At 38.7% G+C, this 17,265-nt stretch overlaps 2 long non-coding RNA genes and 1 other non-coding gene across 3 annotated transcripts; 2 read left to right on the top strand and 1 right to left on the bottom strand.

The window, feature by feature from the left end:
- Window positions 1–2,237: 2,237 nt before the first annotated feature.
- On the top strand, window positions 2,238–3,691 carry LOC104771325 (uncharacterized). Its single transcript, XR_764802.3, has 2 exons — window positions 2,238–2,946; window positions 3,463–3,691. It is a non-coding gene; the product is annotated as an uncharacterized LOC104771325 (long non-coding RNA).
- A 1,974-nt stretch (window positions 3,692–5,665) lies between these two features.
- LOC147919392 (uncharacterized) lies at window positions 5,666–6,374 on the bottom strand. The gene is made up of 2 exons (XR_015592347.1): window positions 6,282–6,374; window positions 5,666–6,193 (listed from the first exon to the last, which is right to left on the bottom strand). It is a non-coding gene; the product is annotated as an uncharacterized LOC147919392 (long non-coding RNA).
- Window positions 6,375–14,863: 8,489 nt separating this feature from the next.
- On the top strand, window positions 14,864–14,970 carry LOC147919391 (small nucleolar RNA R71). The gene has a single exon (XR_015594273.1). It is a non-coding gene; the product is annotated as a small nucleolar RNA R71 (small nucleolar RNA).
- Window positions 14,971–17,265: the final 2,295 nt, after the last annotated feature.

The following is a 17,265-nucleotide window of genomic DNA, read 5'->3' as shown; positions in this document are numbered from 1 at the left end:
AATCGTATACAAAATTGGTAGAATATGGATATTGAATGTTGATAACATTTCTATAAAAAAAAATACATTTACATACATAACTTCATATATACGTAATATATAATAAAGCAAACTTAGTTTTTGAAATCAACCCTGCACGTACGTGCGGGTCCGAATTTAGCATAATGTTAAAAGGAAGCTATTTTGGAGAGAAAATGTCCTGTCAATCCATAAGTCTACCATTGTAGTGACGGTAGAGTTAGATGAGATTGGTAGAGTTAGTGAATAAATTTATGGATTTTCTGAGAGTAATGCGGTAGGCTGAAGTAGAGTGACGGTAGAGATATAGTTATATGAGAGAGTTAAAAAAACTAGTAGAGTTATGGGGAGAGATATAAATAGTTAGTAGAGTTAGTAAAACTCTACTAGAGTTAGTAGAGTAATTAAGTACCAATCGTAGACTTAACTTTAGTGGTGATAGAGTAAGTAAGAAAAATATTCTTAGAGTTAGAGATAGGTGATAGACTTAATTGTAGTGGTGTCAGAGTAAGAAGGTAGAATTGAGTTATATGGCAGACTAATAATTAGTGACAGAATTGCTGATAGAGTTACTGTTGAGAATGGAGTTTTTGAATTATGTTGTGGTAGAGTTAACACTTACTAAAATAGCTTACAATTGGTAGACTTAGCGTTTGGTGTGGTGATAGAGTTAGTACACTACAGGAAATAAGAGTATTAATAGCAGTAGATAATAACGTTTTTGAAAACCTTTTAACAAAAAAAAGATAATAACGTTTTTGATGATTCTGCTATAGTTGAGTTTCGAGAAATTTTTCATAGCGTTTCTAAAAAGACAAACGCTACGATATGATGACCGCGAAAATATTTTTTATTGGCGCCTAAGTTTTAGTTTTACAATAGCATAGATGAGAATAAAAACGTTATCGTAGAGTAACCGGGAAGGTGAAAATTTCATTGCCTCTAAAATGTTTAAGTTTTAGAAAATAATTATAAAAAATATAAGATAGATAAGATATCTCTTTTCTCTTCTCCTCTCTTTCTTTCTTCTTCTTCTCCGACTTGAGTATATCGGCGATGGAGACGAGAAGCCGGCGATTATTATGGCCAAACTTGAAGGCGATCAAGTGCTTTTGACTCCCGTGGCTGATTCCGATGACAAAGACGAAGGTTCTTCTTAATTCAAAGGCACGAGGTCTAGTTTTATTTTCACCTGATTTAGAATCTTGTTATATGTTTCCTCATTTCAAGAGATATGTGAATTAAAAGTAGAACTGGACTGATATTAAGCTCTTTGTTCCTTTCAAGATTTATTCTTCAGAGATTTGGCCGATTTTGTTTTCCTTTAATTAAAATCTTGGAACTTGTTTTACCCTAGATTCAATCTATTCATAAGAACACTTCTTTAGATAAGTTGGTTAGCGTGTGAATTAGCCAAACATATAATGATCTTTATTCTGCATATGCTGATAAAAATTTGACCTCTAGGGATTAAGTAGAGTATGAATTTTCATCCCAAGTGTTTTGGTTAGAATTTGTCGATTACTGAGTCTTTATGTTATGGTCATTCATGTTGTCTTGTGGTCTGATGCTTTAGCTATTTTCTGCAAACTTACAGTGCTTGTTGTTCATTAGGGGGTTGGGCGTCGAAGAAGTTCATGAAAGGCTGGTAACCCAAACCTTGAAATTTTGCATTCGATGAAGTTTTCTTCAGTTAACATCTTCTTCTTTCTCTCTCATTTGAATTACCATCTTCCTCTTTCCGTCTCAGATCACTGGCAGCTCCATCTCGATTGCTAAATCATCCGCCATGTCCTCACAAGCTTCTCTACTTCAGAAACAGGTCAAAGGTATACACAAAACCATATGAATCTTTACAAAAATCTGTTTGGTGTTGTTCTTTGTTATTGAATTCGATTTGTTTTTTTATTTGTACAGATCTTTGTAAGTAGCCCTAAGAATAATATCCGATATCCGCGGATATCCGGATCCGAATTCAATCCAAAAATTCGGATATTCGGCCAGGATGAATCCGGATACGGATAGTAAATTTCCGATCTAACGGATACAGATCCGGATTCAGATAGTGAACAATTTTTGGTTCGGATATCCGGATCCAAATAGTTATTAGTCTAATGGGTTTAATAATACTAACGGACCAAACAATACTAACAGACCTAACTAAATTATTGGGCCTAACTAAACTTATGGGCCTACTAATGACGCAAAATAACCTAGCTACTCTTATTTTTCTTCCCACGATCTCTCTCTCCCTTTCCTTTCGTTTTCTGTCCTTGTTCATCTCCTCCAATTTTTCAGATTGCTTTCCTCTTCTAATTTCATAAGAGAAGATCGTATCAAAAGAAGTGTATGTTTGCTTTCATACTTTTTTTAATCTTTACATTTGGAGTGGTTATAGAAAAAGAATTGAATCTTATGATGAGATTTGGACAGACCCATACCAGATCCGGCGTTTAGCTATGACAGTTAACGAAATCAAGAGAAATCAATAAGAAAATAGAACAAAAGAGGTTCTAGGGAAGATATTTGAGTTTGTGATTAGTATGCTAGGGTTTCGTTTGGTGGTGGTGAAAATTAAAAAAGGGACGGATCCAGATATCCGCGGATATCCGGTTTTTAGACACGGATATTTGTATTCGGATATCCGTAGTCACGGATCCGGATTCGGATAGTGTTTTCATATATCCGCTGGAAACGGATTCGGATTCGGATAGTCCGAAAAAGCCGGATATCCGCTCCGTTTACAGGGCTATTTGTAAGCATCCTGTAGATGGATTTTGCTGGTCTATTTCCTGATATTTTGGTTTTGATTTGAGAGACTTACAGATGAATACAGGTTGGTTTCCATAGATGTATATAAGATATAGTGCTGAATTCCTGACTCCCCATGGGACAATATGTAGCCAGCTTGATCTAGCCTGATTTCAAGTAGGTTTCTTCATCAGGTTTTTGCTTAGTTTCTTTGAATATATAGCCAATAAAGAGTAAAAGTGCAGTTTTGTGTGTTGGGTTTGGTAATTTGACATGAAAAAAAAAAGAATTTTCTCGGGTCTCTTGTGAACACGCCGAGTGATCTTTTTAGTACAGTCTAGTTAATGTAATGGTTGATGCGTTGGGGGTATTCAACTTGATTTAATATAGGTTTCTAAATGTTCATAGATTGCTATAAAGACATTCAAATAGTTTGCACAAAAGAAAAAAAGTCTTTTAAATAGAAATTTTTATTATGTCTGCAATTCGTGAGTTTTGTTTAATTTGGGATTTGTGCTTAATGGCTATTGTGTTATAAAGGTCGTGTAGCAGCATGAACAAAGATGAATTTGTGAATGAGAAATAAAAGTTTCCGATATTCATAGAAATCTATTGATACTCTTTAATTAATTTGTTTTTTTTATATATCATATTGCTTCTATCTTTGTATTGAATTGAAAAACTTGATTGCAGGAGCTATGAAGTCAAGCATCAACAAGAAAGAAGAATGAGTTCTCAAACATTATGTACAGTGGAGAAAACACGTTTGAATAGTCAATTCGCTTCTTAATGTATGTAAATACTAATTAGTCAATTTCTTCTTGTTTGTGCAATTTCTTATGTGAAAGTGAAACCCATCGGCTTGCAAACAAGTTTTTATTATTATGATAATTGGAATAAAATGGAATTTTTTTCGTAAAAATCATTCTCTAAATATGTTATTGGTATCCAAAATAAATAAATAAGATCATTGATACTAAGATTTTTGTGTGTCTATTCTAGTAGGTTCAATTAACTTTATGCAGTTGTGATACTTAAAATGTCAATCCAATTGGGAATCTTTACTATCACTCAAGATGCAATCAAGAAGTCACAAGTTACGCCAATTAAAAAAGAGTGTTTTTCAAACAATCCTAGAATGGTCAAAATACAAACCGATGTGAGTCACATAACCAGAAACGAAAATGTATGACCAGAATTGAACAAAAATAAATGAAACCGAAATTGATTCTAAGCATGAACAAATGAAACAGTCTTGAGAATGTAATATCAATCAAAAAGATAAAAGTCCTAAGGATGGGAGTAATTGATGTCGGTGGAGTATCCTAGTCTACAGAGTGTTTAACATACCACAAGCAAACTATCCCTAAACAATGAACATCACAACCTAGCTAATCCAATCTCTTGGCAAAAGCTACTCAGACTCAAGCACTTCCAGACCTAGCTCTCGCTAGAGAAACATGGTCGAGCAGGCATTACAAACAAGTTCATTCACGTCAACAGACATCCTAGACAACTAATCTCTTAGGCTAGAAACGTAAGTCTTTGGCACTAGTTGGTCAGACATTTCATCAAACACCTTTTTTGGGTGTGGAAATGTCTCAAACCTAGTCTCAATTGATCAGAGAGAAACTAGTATTTCTAACTCTTGTCCAAAAGGGAATCATACAATCAAATCTTAAACACTCTACATCCTAAGATCCTCCACCTAATCTATCCCATCCTCAAGAACTACCACACTACTCAGCTCCGGAAATCATCACCAAAGATACAAATCCAGAAAATATTGAACAAAGCATAGTAGATAGATATAAATGAGAAGAACAACTTTGTAGAAGAAATCCAATGCAAAAACTCAATAAAATCAAAGCTATCTGGATTACAAGATCGGAGTACGTTTTGGTGGCTAGGTAAATCTTAGAAAAGAAAACGAGATAAAAGACTAAGATGTCCCAAACCAAGACTTAACAAAATGTATATATAGTAAAAACGTGTGAATCCCTAAAACTTAAAACGACAAGATAGAGCGTCGGTTCGGGAATCTCCTGAAGCGTGTGAACCCAAACATGTGCGGTCGAGTCGCGTGTCGTCTCTCTCTGGGGTGCGGTCGAGTGGAACGGATCAAGACGAGGTCATACGACTCGATGTGGGTCGAGTGGAGGTGATGCGACTCGAGCTGGGTGTATATGTATCCACTAAAACGGTGATAACTCTTGAACCACGCCTCTGATTGACTTGCAATAAACGGCATTGAAAAGACGACTCAATTCTCTACAACTTTGATGAAGACGTCAAAAGCTGAATCCCTCGACTGGTGGCTCGAATGATGGCTCGAGTGGCGACTCGAGTGGTGACTCGAGAGTGGCTCGATTGGTGTCGCTGAGAGTGGCTCGATTGATGCCGCTGAGAGTGGCTTGATTCGTGCAGCTGAGAGTGGCTTGATTGGTGCAGCTGAGAGTGGCTCGATTGGTGCAGCTGAGAGTGGCTCGATCGTCTGTGTTTCCGACGTCTCCTAGACACCCACTAGTAAAAAAAATATGTATAGCCACCAATATATTCATGGCTGAGCCTAAATATTCGTGGCTATAAGTAAAAACTGTCATGAATAGTCATGAAAAAAAATCGTAGATATAGCTTCGTAACAAAATTATTGGCGTTGCATTTCGTGGCTGTTTAGTCACGAATTTGTCACTCCCCTTCGTGACTACATATAGCTACGAAATGATCACTCTTAATTAGTGGCTAAAGCTAGCTACAAAGGTATCACTGTTTGTCCGTGGCTAACATTAGCTACGAAATACTATGTAACGATGGTAACTTGTTTCGTAGCTGATTATTTGCCAAAAAAACAATAATATTAATTACTAAAAATAAAAACCTATAACAAAAAGCCAAATTCTCAAAACATGAAATCCAAATACCGATATTTTTCATTACCAGAAGTAGTTTGATGTTTACATATTACCAAAAAGTCTTGCTAAACAACAATTACTCTTATCTTACACACCAAAAAGAGTTACTAAATAACAATAAGTAGTAAACATCAAACTACTTACATTCTACCAAAAGATTTGCTAAATAACAGTCTATCCGTTAGAAAGTTTTAACAAAAAATGCTTAACAATCTTTGAAAGTTAAATACCAAATGATGCACACCAAGCATCTAAGTTGCCTTGGTGTGAAGCTGGAACAGGAGTTGTAGAAGCTGGAGCAGGAGAAGCAGTAGCTGGAGAAGGAGCAGGAAAAGCAGTAGCTGGAGAAGGAGCAGGAGTTGTAGAAGCTGGAGCATGAGCAGCAGCAGAAGTTGTAGCAGGAGCAGCAACAGCAGCAGAGAGTTGTCTAATTCCAAGAGACTGCATGATCAGATTAAGTGTTTGTCGTGATGCAACCAGCTCTTCCATCACCGTTCCCAGTAGTAGTGTTGCTACAAAAAAAAAAGGGAGAAGAGAGATTAGTAGTTTGTAAGTTAGTTGAAAAATATTGTTGACTTAGGGTATAGAAACATTAATTACCACAAAAGTTTGCCACCAAAGATCTGTCCTCTCATCAGGAACGTCTATTTGCTTTCCATGTTGTTCGAACAAACTTGTAGACAGAAGGGTCAATACCAAACCTGAGAGAAGAGAGAGTAAAATTAGATTCAGCCCATGAACAAACAAACACAATTGTAGTTCTTACAAACTAACCATAAAGCTCCATTGAGTTTACTTGGGTGGAGGTGTGGCTGGGATTCTCTTTCAGGAGCACTCAGCAATGCATCGAGAGCTTTGCTGGCTATAGTAGTGTTGCCTGTGAAGATGCTGCGCTTGTAGAACGTGTGGCTCCTGGCGGTATGGCACTTAGTGGCATCCATCTTCGTTGCAGCTCTGCAGTTAGAAGCACAAAACAAACAAAAATAGCTGATGTTAATAACAAGTCAAGTAAACAAATCCACAAAATCTAGTTAAGTTTAAACATAGAACAAAGCCAAGTTTAGAATCCAAATCTACAAATCCTGTCCATCTAAAACATGTTCTTAAGAGAGTGAAATGAGTAAAAGTTAAGATTATAGACTCAAATTCAACAATCCCCGAAGACTTTTCTCAAAAACATTTCCAGGGAAGCAAAATAATTTAAAAAAAACGATGAGTTGAATCTACCAGCTCAGTTCATTAATCTTTACTTCTTCTTCCTTTTCCTTGTTTACAATAATCAATCAATTTTGTTGAATTGTTCCCTTTTTATGGCAGTAACCGAAGAACAACTCTCCATTATAAATTAATTTCGTTTGATATGTTGTAGAGTTACACACGATTAAAGCAAATACACAAGCTAACAAGAATAAAAAAAAACCTCAATTGAACGCTTACTCAAAATCAAAATCAAAACAGTAAAGAACAATATGAACAAATCTAATCCTGAAAACCCTAAACAGAAACAAAAATAAAAGATCTAAACAACCTTATAGAAAAATAGAATAGAGCATGGAGACAAAGAGAGAAAGAGATAGAACAAGTAAGGAATGAAAGAAGAATAAAAAGCAGAAGAAGAAGACAGATACCTGCTGGACCTGAATCGGAGGGCCCTGGGCGACGGTGGCCGAAGAGACTCTTTCTGTGGGTCAAGGAAGAGATCGATCAAATCGGATTTTGAGCTCGGCGACAGCAGCTTCAACAGAGGACAAGAAGAGGAGGGTTTTAGGTTTTTTTTTTTGCTTTTTTTCTCTGAGTGTCGATGATATGAACGAAGAAGCGGATAAGAAAAGGGTATATAATTAAAATTAAAATTACTATTTAGCAAAAATATTTCATTTTACCGGGAATTAACATTTGGGAAATTATTTAGTGGGATTGGTGGGAAAAATTATGGGTTTAGCCGCCTAAACCAAAAAAAATTGATGTAAAAAAATTATTTAATTTGGTGTAGTGTCAATATAACAAATATATATATGTAGATATTCATAACAAATATATATACATATGTGTAAATATACGCATTACATCTGTATCATATTCGTAAATATGAAGACTATTAATTTCAAATTAAAATAATAGTGACAAAGTGTAAAATAAAAAATAAAGAAATTAACTTAATATATTATGAATAATCTATTATTCCAAATTTATAAAATAAAATTAATATAAACTACCAAATCTGCAATTCAACAAACAACCAATTCCCCAATTCAACTAAAACAATGGAAAAGGCTCTCAAACTTCATTATAAATCAATATCATAAAACATTAATACTATTAAAAACATGCAAAAGAAAAAAAAAATTGTATAAAGAAAAGAACTCATACATCTCATTCTTTGGAGAAGTCATGAATTTGTCACGGATTGATTCAGTGGCAACAATGTGTAGTCACGATTTTGTCACGAACCTTCTTCGTGGCAGAGTATTAGTCACGAGTTAGCTACCCGCATGATATCGTGGCTATAGAGTCTTCTTATTTTTCCATAGTACAGTGTGATGGGATGGATAGTTCCGTGGAATAACCACAAAACAGCCACGAAGTTATTCGTGTCTACTTAGCCACGAATTTTTTTGTGACATATCAGTGACAATATATTGTCACGTCGTTTATTCGTGATTATTTCGTAGCTAACTTGTCACGAAGTTGTTACGAAATTTTTTCGTGGTTAATTCGTGGCAAATAAATTTTTAGTCACGATGCTGGGTGACAAAAACGTGGCTATACGTTTTTTTTTTTACTAGTGACCTGAAATACTCCGAAATGCACAATGTATGCAAAGATGATGCAAAAACTTTCTAAAAATGCAAAGTGTATAAAAGAGGTTCTAAAATGATGCAAAACGACTAGTCGTCCTAGCTAAATGCATGACAAATACAAGCTAAGGAGATGCAAAATATAGACATATCAACTCCTCCAAACTTATTCTTTGCTAGCCCTCAAGCAAACTATCAAGAACAAAATATGGAAGAGAGGTGTGAAGATGGGGTCTCAGAACCTAAAACATGTTGAATAGAGTAGTTAGAATCAAGGTCCTTGTTTTTAGTTCTATGATGCATGGTGAAGGAACTTTATTTCAAATCTACACATGCAATTCTATCAATCATCCCCTTTAACATTCATTAACAGAGAACCGTGAATCAAGCTAAGCAATGTCATTGAACTCATTTGGCTAGGGTAAAAGGTTAGAGACATAGATGGTCTCCTCATCAAGTGGTTTTATCAATACAGAACAAGGTTCTCTCACGAAAAGGAGTTAGCTTAAGAGAAGGCTAAAGGTTGAAATCAACTGATACATACAAGAGCAGCGCCCTGTCTACCCAAAGAACATTCCAAACCGAAGTTGGTCCTATCTCTACCCTTCATCAGAAACTTCATCTAAAACCCATTCTTTCATTCTTTAGATTTGGTCTTAGGAGGAGTTCACTTCTTATCACTCTAGCGGATTGGGAAATCTTTATTATCAGTAAGGTTCTTTTTCTTTTCTTCTAAGGACTCTAGACATCTTAAACATTTTACCTTCTTTTCTTTGTCTTATCTTTTCATTTTATGCCCAGAACCAGTAACTCATTATTTTGCTCAACCCAAATCCTTTACTAGACTGTAAACTTTGAAAACACTTCCCCCTCCTAAAGACTTTCTCCCCTTTACTTTCTTTTTACTCTTCACTTTTCTGCACAAATCCATACCCAATGCCCAAAATCGAGTTCTCACCTAGTCCTACTAGTCCGGATAATGCGAACTAGAACTACACAGGATCCTACTCTTGTCGGTTAGAACCTAACACTTTCTAACAAGCTCAACTCGGAAAAAGGCCTGACACTCAAGAATACAATTGGCTTGAAAGAAAGGTTGGTTAAGGGCGCGGGGAACTGTTCCAAAGATGGGAATCAGCTACTTGAATTAACAAGGGTGGTAAAAAAGGGACAGATAATCTAAGTATGTATGTGGTATCCATGAGTTCAATTTCAATGCATAACAAGATAATTGCAAGTCATGATTAGGTTCAGGTAGATAGGGGATGATATCAATGCAATACATGCTTCAATCTTACAATTTCAAGTTCAATCAACATGCATCAAAGAACTAATAACAAGGGCCTTGATCCTATCCTATTGAATTCAATATGCTAACAAGGTTACAATCATCATCAACCCCTATGCTAAATGCACCAACCCTATATGAACAACACTAGACTCAATCCTAATATGCAAATGCAAACTACATGAACACTCTGTTTTTGTGTAAATTTTTTCAATTTTTTTTCAATTTTTTTTTTTGGTTTTTCTATGCAAATAAATGAATGCATACTTAAACATGATATGATGCAAAAAATTGAAATAAGAATCACAAGACACAACATCAGATACATAATCTCAAACCCTCCCCCAAACTTAAATTACACCGTCTCCTGTATAAGAAAAATTTGCAGGAGGATCTAAGAATCACAACAGGAACATTGCAAGAATGAAATGGTATGTACAAAGGGAAGATAGGAGTACCTCAGTAGTAAAAGAAGGAGTCGGAGCTCGCTGATAACTCTCCTTTTTATATGTTTTTAGCATCCACTTTTGTCCATACTTTATATTGTTCATATCTCTAACTTAGCATTTTTAGGTCATTAACTGTAGGAATTCACTTTTAGAGCATTTAGGGTGTTGCATTTCTGCATTTGCATATTTTGGATGAAAACATGTGCTAAAGAGCCAAAAATGGAGAAAAACAAGGACAACTCGAGCATGTACCCGAAGGAGCCATCGAGCTACAAGAACAAGTCTGAACCCCAACACGATCGAAGAGGATCCGAGAGCGTGAACAACAACCCGAAGATCCACCCGAGGAGCAACCCGACTTCACCCTCGTGTACCCCATCGAGTAGACCATCGGGCAGGTATGGGAAGCTAGGTCAAACGGTTTCCATATATAAACCCCCTCTTTCCCTAGCTCGCAAGCGAGCACGCCGCAGACCCTCAAACCAGAGAGCGAGAGCTTCTGTGAGAGAACTAAGCGACTCAAACATTTTTCTTCTTGTTTTGCATTTTTATTTTGTAGTTTTCTTAGATTTCTATCCTATACTCTTTCTACTCTACTCTATCTTTTAATACAATGTCATTTTCATTCATTTTGATTGCTTTGTTATTCATTTCTATGTCCGAGTAGTGTAGTAAAGTTTCTAGGGATGGGATAGATGATTTCGTGTTCTTGATCGGTTAGGATGCTTTAGTTGATTGTAAATGATTGATAGATTTCCTTCTAGGTTGGTGTTCTTAATGCTGTCAACAGACCGAAAGGTTGAGATTAGATCTAGGCCATTTACAATGCTACAGGCCGAAAGGAGTAGATAAAATGCTTGATTTAGCCAATGCTAGAGGTTTACTTAACTCTGAGTTTAAGTCTACTGACAATAATGAATCGTTCTTAATGCCTGCTTGTTCATATTGCTAGTACGACAGTGTGGTAATGTGTTCAAGGTTGACTGTTGCTAGTGCGAAAGTGTGGTGACAAGGTCTTAGAGGTTCATTGTCTAGGAAATAATTGCTTGAGGCATGTAAGGCATCCGTACTGGTCTAGAACACTTAGGAATCGATTACCCCCATCCTTAGGAACTTTCGTATTTCATTTGTTTACATTTTCTTTACATACTCGACCACTTACCCGATCAGGTACACGATAACCTGCATCGAGTAACACCTCGAGCTGTTCATATCTTACTTGCATACTCGATCACCCCACTCGATCCTGTACTCGATTGCTTGAATCGAGTGCTTAGGTCGTGTGGCTTACTTGTTTATATTCTTTTCTTTTGTTTATCTTAGGACTGTTAGAACCATAACCTTATCTGCTTGGCTTGACTTGTATTGTACTGATCATATTCTTCCTGCTAGCAATACACAACCATTTGGATTGGTAACCCTTTGTACTACAACTGCATAGGGGATTGATACCCTGGGTGAAACCTGTCTATCACTCGCCCAAGGAGTTGGTGCGTAATACTCGCTCTGCCCTTCATCGTGTTTGGGATCCACGGGAGTGGTCTCAGTTGGTTGGTCAACTTGCTGCTCAACTGCTTGCGTGTTCTGATAAGTGATCGGCTGCTCGTCGTACTTCATGTCGTCGACTTGGGTTAGATGGTCCGGTCGAGTCACAACACCGTGATGATACGCGAGGGATCTTCGTGCAGGTCGTGTGGAGAGCAGGTGGATGTGGGTCGAGTGTACGCACGTCGACTCGAGCGAGGTGGATGATATGGTAGTTGAGTCGTTCAGCTTGTGTGGTGTAACAATGAGGGTCGAGTCGAAGGGTGACAGATGCGTGTTTGTTCTCCGGGACTGCGACTAAAGCTTCAGAAGGATCAAGTCAGAACTGGTTGTGGGTGACAAACAACAGCGATGACGGTACGTGTGTTGCGCTTGTCGGTCGAGTGGGAGATGGTCGACTCGAGTTAGACTGGTCGAGTGAGTAGAGTTAACTCGAGCGGGATACTTCAGAACAGAGGATCGAATTGCGTCGGTCGAGTCGTGTAGCAAGCTGGGATCGCCAGATGGGTCTGGTCGCACGGTGCCGACTCGAGTGGTGGTGAACGGTAGCGACGGAAGTGATACTTGCGTTGAGCTCGCCAGTCGAGTAAGAGATGATAGACTCGAATGACAAGTGAAGATGGTGGTCTAGTGCACAGGTCACGGGTGAGATGAGTTGACGGTCGAGTTGATTTCCGCGCATGTTAAGCTTCCTGGTCGATTGGGCCTTTTGACTGCTACTTTCACTTTTCCTTTTGTATTGCTCATACTCCCTTCTGTAGATTCCTGAACACAGTAAAACTAAAAACCAAAATCAAAAACCCAAGGATCCTAAAAAATATTTACAATGATAACTTTGGGACTTCCTCCCAAGTGAGCTTGTTTAAAGTCCCTAGCTTGACTTTTCATACTCCTTATGCTTTGGGAGGGTCATAGAGAGGTTTTGTAGACCTCTCTAGAACGTCTTGTCTAACCATATACTCTTTAGCATTCTGCCCTGGTTCAATAAGAAAAGATCTTCTCTTCTTCATTATCCCCAACCTCTGTCTTGCTTTTCTTGGAGAAGAAAGTTTAACTTTATCCTGGAGCTGCATGATTTGCCCTCTCATCTCCTCCAACATGGCTGTTAACTCCGTCACTGTATCCCTTAAAATCTTGGTTGTTTGGGGTTCAGACAAACTGTCAAGCGCGGGAGGACTTGTCTCTTGCGGTTGGTGATTAGGAAGTAGGCCTCGATGCTTAGGGAGGGTAACAACTGCACACGAGTTGGAGAATGGTTGAGTTTTCTCTTTGGTTACCAAAACCTCTGCTTATGCCTCATTCACGAAGGTCTGTCCATCAATAGTTGGTTTCTTCCTAGAATTCTTGATATCAAACTTCATCTTGAAGTTTTTACCCAGATTGAGATCAATCATCCCCTTCTTGACATCAATGACTGCTCCAGCTGTAGCTAAGAAAGGCCTTCCCAGGATTAGTGGATCTTTAGGTTCTTCATCCATTCCCAGCACCACAAAGTCAGTAGGAATCTCAACTTGTCCAATTTTGATGGGCAGGTTCTCTAATAGACCATGAGGCAATCTAGTAGTCCTATCAGCCAATATTAAGCAGAGGTTGCATGATTTGTATTCGTTGAATCCTAGCCTCTGAGCTATAGAGAGTGGCATGAGGCTTACTGAAGCACCAAGGTCACATAGGCACTTTTTGAAGGCCAATGGACCTAGAGAACAAGGCAAGGTGAAAGAACCAGGGTCCTCTAGCTTCTTTGGGATAATCATCTTCTGAATAACAGCCTTGCATTCATGAATAACCCCACCTATGTCATGCACTACCCTCTCATCTTCCAGAGCCTTAGCTTGAGCTCCTTTAGCTATCTCCACCTTCTCTTTGGTCTTTTCGGTTACCAAGTCAGTTAAAAACTTTAGATATTGAGGCACAAGTGCAAATGCATCAAGCAAAGGTATCCTAAGTTCAATCTCCTTGACTTGTTTTTCGAACAGAGCTTTATACTTCTTAGTAAGCTGCTTCTTAAACCTCACTGGAAATGGTAGAGGTGGCTTGTATAGTGGAGGAATGAATCTCACAGTTTTATCCTTGGGAGCAGCGGGTTCTTTAGTAGCTTCAGGATCAGATTGCTTGGCTGACTTAATTGGATCCTTGAGCACCTCGACATGATCCTTTATCTGAACTTCATCTTGAAGAAAATCCTCCCCATCTAAACTCTCAGTGTCCTCAGTGAGCCGTACATCTACAACTTGGGTGGTGATGGCATGGATAGTAGCATAGTCCTTGGGGTTTTGAACTGCTTTTCTGGGTAGTGTGCCAGTTGTTGGAGTAGAAGTAGAAACAGTCTTGCCTTCCATGTACTTCATCTTGGAGTTAAGAGCTTCAAACTTGACATTCATATCATTGTAAGAACATTCCATCCGCTGACTGAGTTCAGCAAATTTCTTAGCAGTATCCAGAGAACCACTAGCTTGACCTTGACGAAGTTGTTGCAGCATGTGCTTCATTTCTTGATCTGGAGCTTGAGTAGGTTGAACGTGTTGAGGTGAAAATCCTGGTGGTGGTCCGGAAGGAGCGTGATAACCTTGCTGGAACTGTTACTTAGGCACGAATCCTTGATTGTAAGGAACAAAAGGTTTTTGCTGACCTTGTTGTTGCTGCTGAGGAGGGTACACCTGATCTTGTGGATTTGCAACATTGGTGCTCCTGTAAGAAAAATTGGGGTTTTTCTTGTAGGGGTTATAACCCTTGTTGTATCCACCTTGATTCTTGACGTAGTTGATTGCTTCAGACTGCTCACCCTTTCCATCCTGAACTTGAAAAGGGTCATCCTCAGATAGGAAATGGACAGTCTGCTGCTGACTTAGCAAGAGGCGGTCAAGCTTGTCATTGACATTCTTAAGGTCCCTCTTGTACTTCTCCTCAGACCCAGCGTCACCTCTAACCGTACGGTCGTATTCTTCATTGTAGTTACCATCATACTGGGCGAGATTCTCAACCAGTTGCCATTCTTCATCAACATCTTTGTTCAGGAAGTTACCATTAGAAGCAGTATCAAGCAGCATACAAATTTTTGGAAGTACACCGCGGTATAGAGTGCTTAGCAGTGACTCGTTGCTGAAACCATGGTGTGGACACTGGCTGTGGTAACCCTTGAAATACTCCCAGGCTTCACATAATGATTCTGAGCTCTTCTGAGTAAAGCTAGAAATCTCATTCCAGAGACGTGCTGTTCTGGAGTTGGAGAAGAACTTGGCCAAAAATGCTTTCTTGCAACCATCCCAAGTGGTGATTGATCCCTTGGGAAGGTTTTACTCCCATTGATTAGCTTTGTCTCCCAGGGAGAATGGGAAAAGGCGCAACTTGTAACGATCTTCACTCACACTGTTGATTTTGGTGAGACTGCACAGACGGTGGAACTCGTCCAAATGGTCTAGTGGATCCTCCATATGCAACCGATGAAACTTGTTTCCCTGAATCATGGAGATCAGACTGCCTTTGATTTCAAAGTTGTTGTTCTGCACGGCGGGAGGACGATTCCAGCATGTTGAGTATGAGTGTTTGGTGCATCCCCAGCACCAATGTTTCGCGGTCCTAGATTTGGTCCATTCTGTTGTTCCATAGTGACTGGTACGAGATGATTAGTGGAAATACGAGTTTGTCGTGGTCTTTGCAACCGGTTGATGTCGTCGAGAACAGGAAGGAGATTCTGATGCCCTCTTGATCTGGTGTGCATGCAAGGTTGCAATCAACAGGTACCTAAGATGCAAAACAAACAAGGAGAAAGCCAAAGCAAGTCAGTACTCAGAATGAGAAGTGTAAAAGAACTTAATCTTGCAAAAATTGAAATCTTAAATGTAGCAAAACGAATCCCAAATGGCAATAGCGCCAAATTGATACTAAGATTTTTGTGTGTCTATCCTAGCAGGTTCAATTAACCTTATGCAGTTGCAATACTTAAGGTGTCAATCCAATTGAGAATCTTTACTATCACTCAAGATGCAATCAAGAAGTCACAAGTTAAGCCAATTCAAAAAGAGTGTTTTTCTAACAATCCTAGAATGGTCAAAATACAAAACGGAAATGAGTCACAGAACCAGAAACGAAAATGTATGACCAGAAGCGAACAAAAATAAATGAAACCAAAATCGATTCTAAGCATGAACAAATGAAACAGTTTCGAGAATGTAATATCAATCAAAAATATCAAAGTCCTAAGGATGGGAGTAATTGATGTCGGTGGAGTATCCTAGTCTACAGAGTGTTTAACATACCACAAGCAAACTATCCCTAAACAATGAACATCACAACCTAGCTAATCCAATCTCTTGGCAAAAGCTACTCAGACTCAACCACTTCCATACCTAGCTCTCGCTAGAGAAACATGGTCGAGCAGGCATTACAAACAAGTTCGTTCACATCAACAAACATCCTAGACAACTAATCTCTTAGGCTAGAAACGTAAGTCTCTGGCACTAGTTAGTGAGGCATTTCATCAAATACCTTTTGGGTGTGGAAATGTCTCAAACCTAGTCCCAATTGATCAGAGAGAAACTAGTATTTCTAACTCTAGTCCAGAAGGGAATCATACAATCAAAGCTTAAACACTCTACATCCTAAGATCCTCCACCTAATATATCCCATCCTCAAGAACTACCACACTACTCAGATTCGGGAATCATCACCAAAGATACAAATCTAGAAAATATTGAACAAAGCATAGTAGATAGATATAAATGAGAAGAACAACTTTGTAGAAGAAATCCAATGCAAAAACTCAATAAAATCAAAGCTATCTGGATTACAAGATCGGAGTACGTTTTTGGTGGCTAGGTAAACCTTAGAAAAGAAAACGAGATAAAAGACTAAGATGTCCCAAACCAAGACTTAACAAAATGTATATATAGTAAAAACGTATGAATCCCTAAAACTTAAAACGACAAGATAGAGCGTCGGTTCGGGAATCTCCTCAAGCGTGTGAAATCAAACATGTGCAGTCGAGTCGCGAGTCGTCTCTCCCTGGGGTGCGGTCGAGTGGAACGGATCGAGTCGAGGTCATACGACTCGATGTGGGTCGAGTGGAGGTGATGCGACTCGAGCTGGGTCGAGTGGAGGTGATGCGACTCGAGCTGGATGTATATGTATCCACTAAAACGGTGATAACTCTTGAACCACGCCTCTGATTGACTTGAAATAAACGGCATTGGAAAGATGACTCAATTCTCTACATCTATCATGAAGACGTCAAAAGCTGAATCCTTCGACCGGTGGCTCGAATGATGGCTCGAGTGGCGACTCGAGTGGTGACTCGAGAGTGGCTCGATTGGTGCCGCTGAGAGTGGCTCGATTGGTGCTGCGGAGAGTGGTTCGATTCGTACAGCTGGGAGTGGCTCGATTGGTGCAGCTGACAGTTGCTCAATCGTCTGCGTTATCGACGTCTCCTAGATACCTTAAATACTCCGAAATGCACAATGTATGCAATGATGATGCAAAAACTTCCTAAAAATGCAAAGTGTATAAAA

The sequence above is a fragment of the Camelina sativa genome, chromosome 20 (genome assembly GCF_030686135.1).
Source record: "Camelina sativa cultivar CO46 ecotype springtype chromosome 20, ASM3068613v1".
NCBI classification, from domain to species: domain Eukaryota; kingdom Viridiplantae; phylum Streptophyta; class Magnoliopsida; order Brassicales; family Brassicaceae; genus Camelina; species Camelina sativa.
The sequence above is the reverse complement of the archived record's forward strand: the minus strand, read 5'-3'. Positions and strand labels throughout refer to the sequence as shown.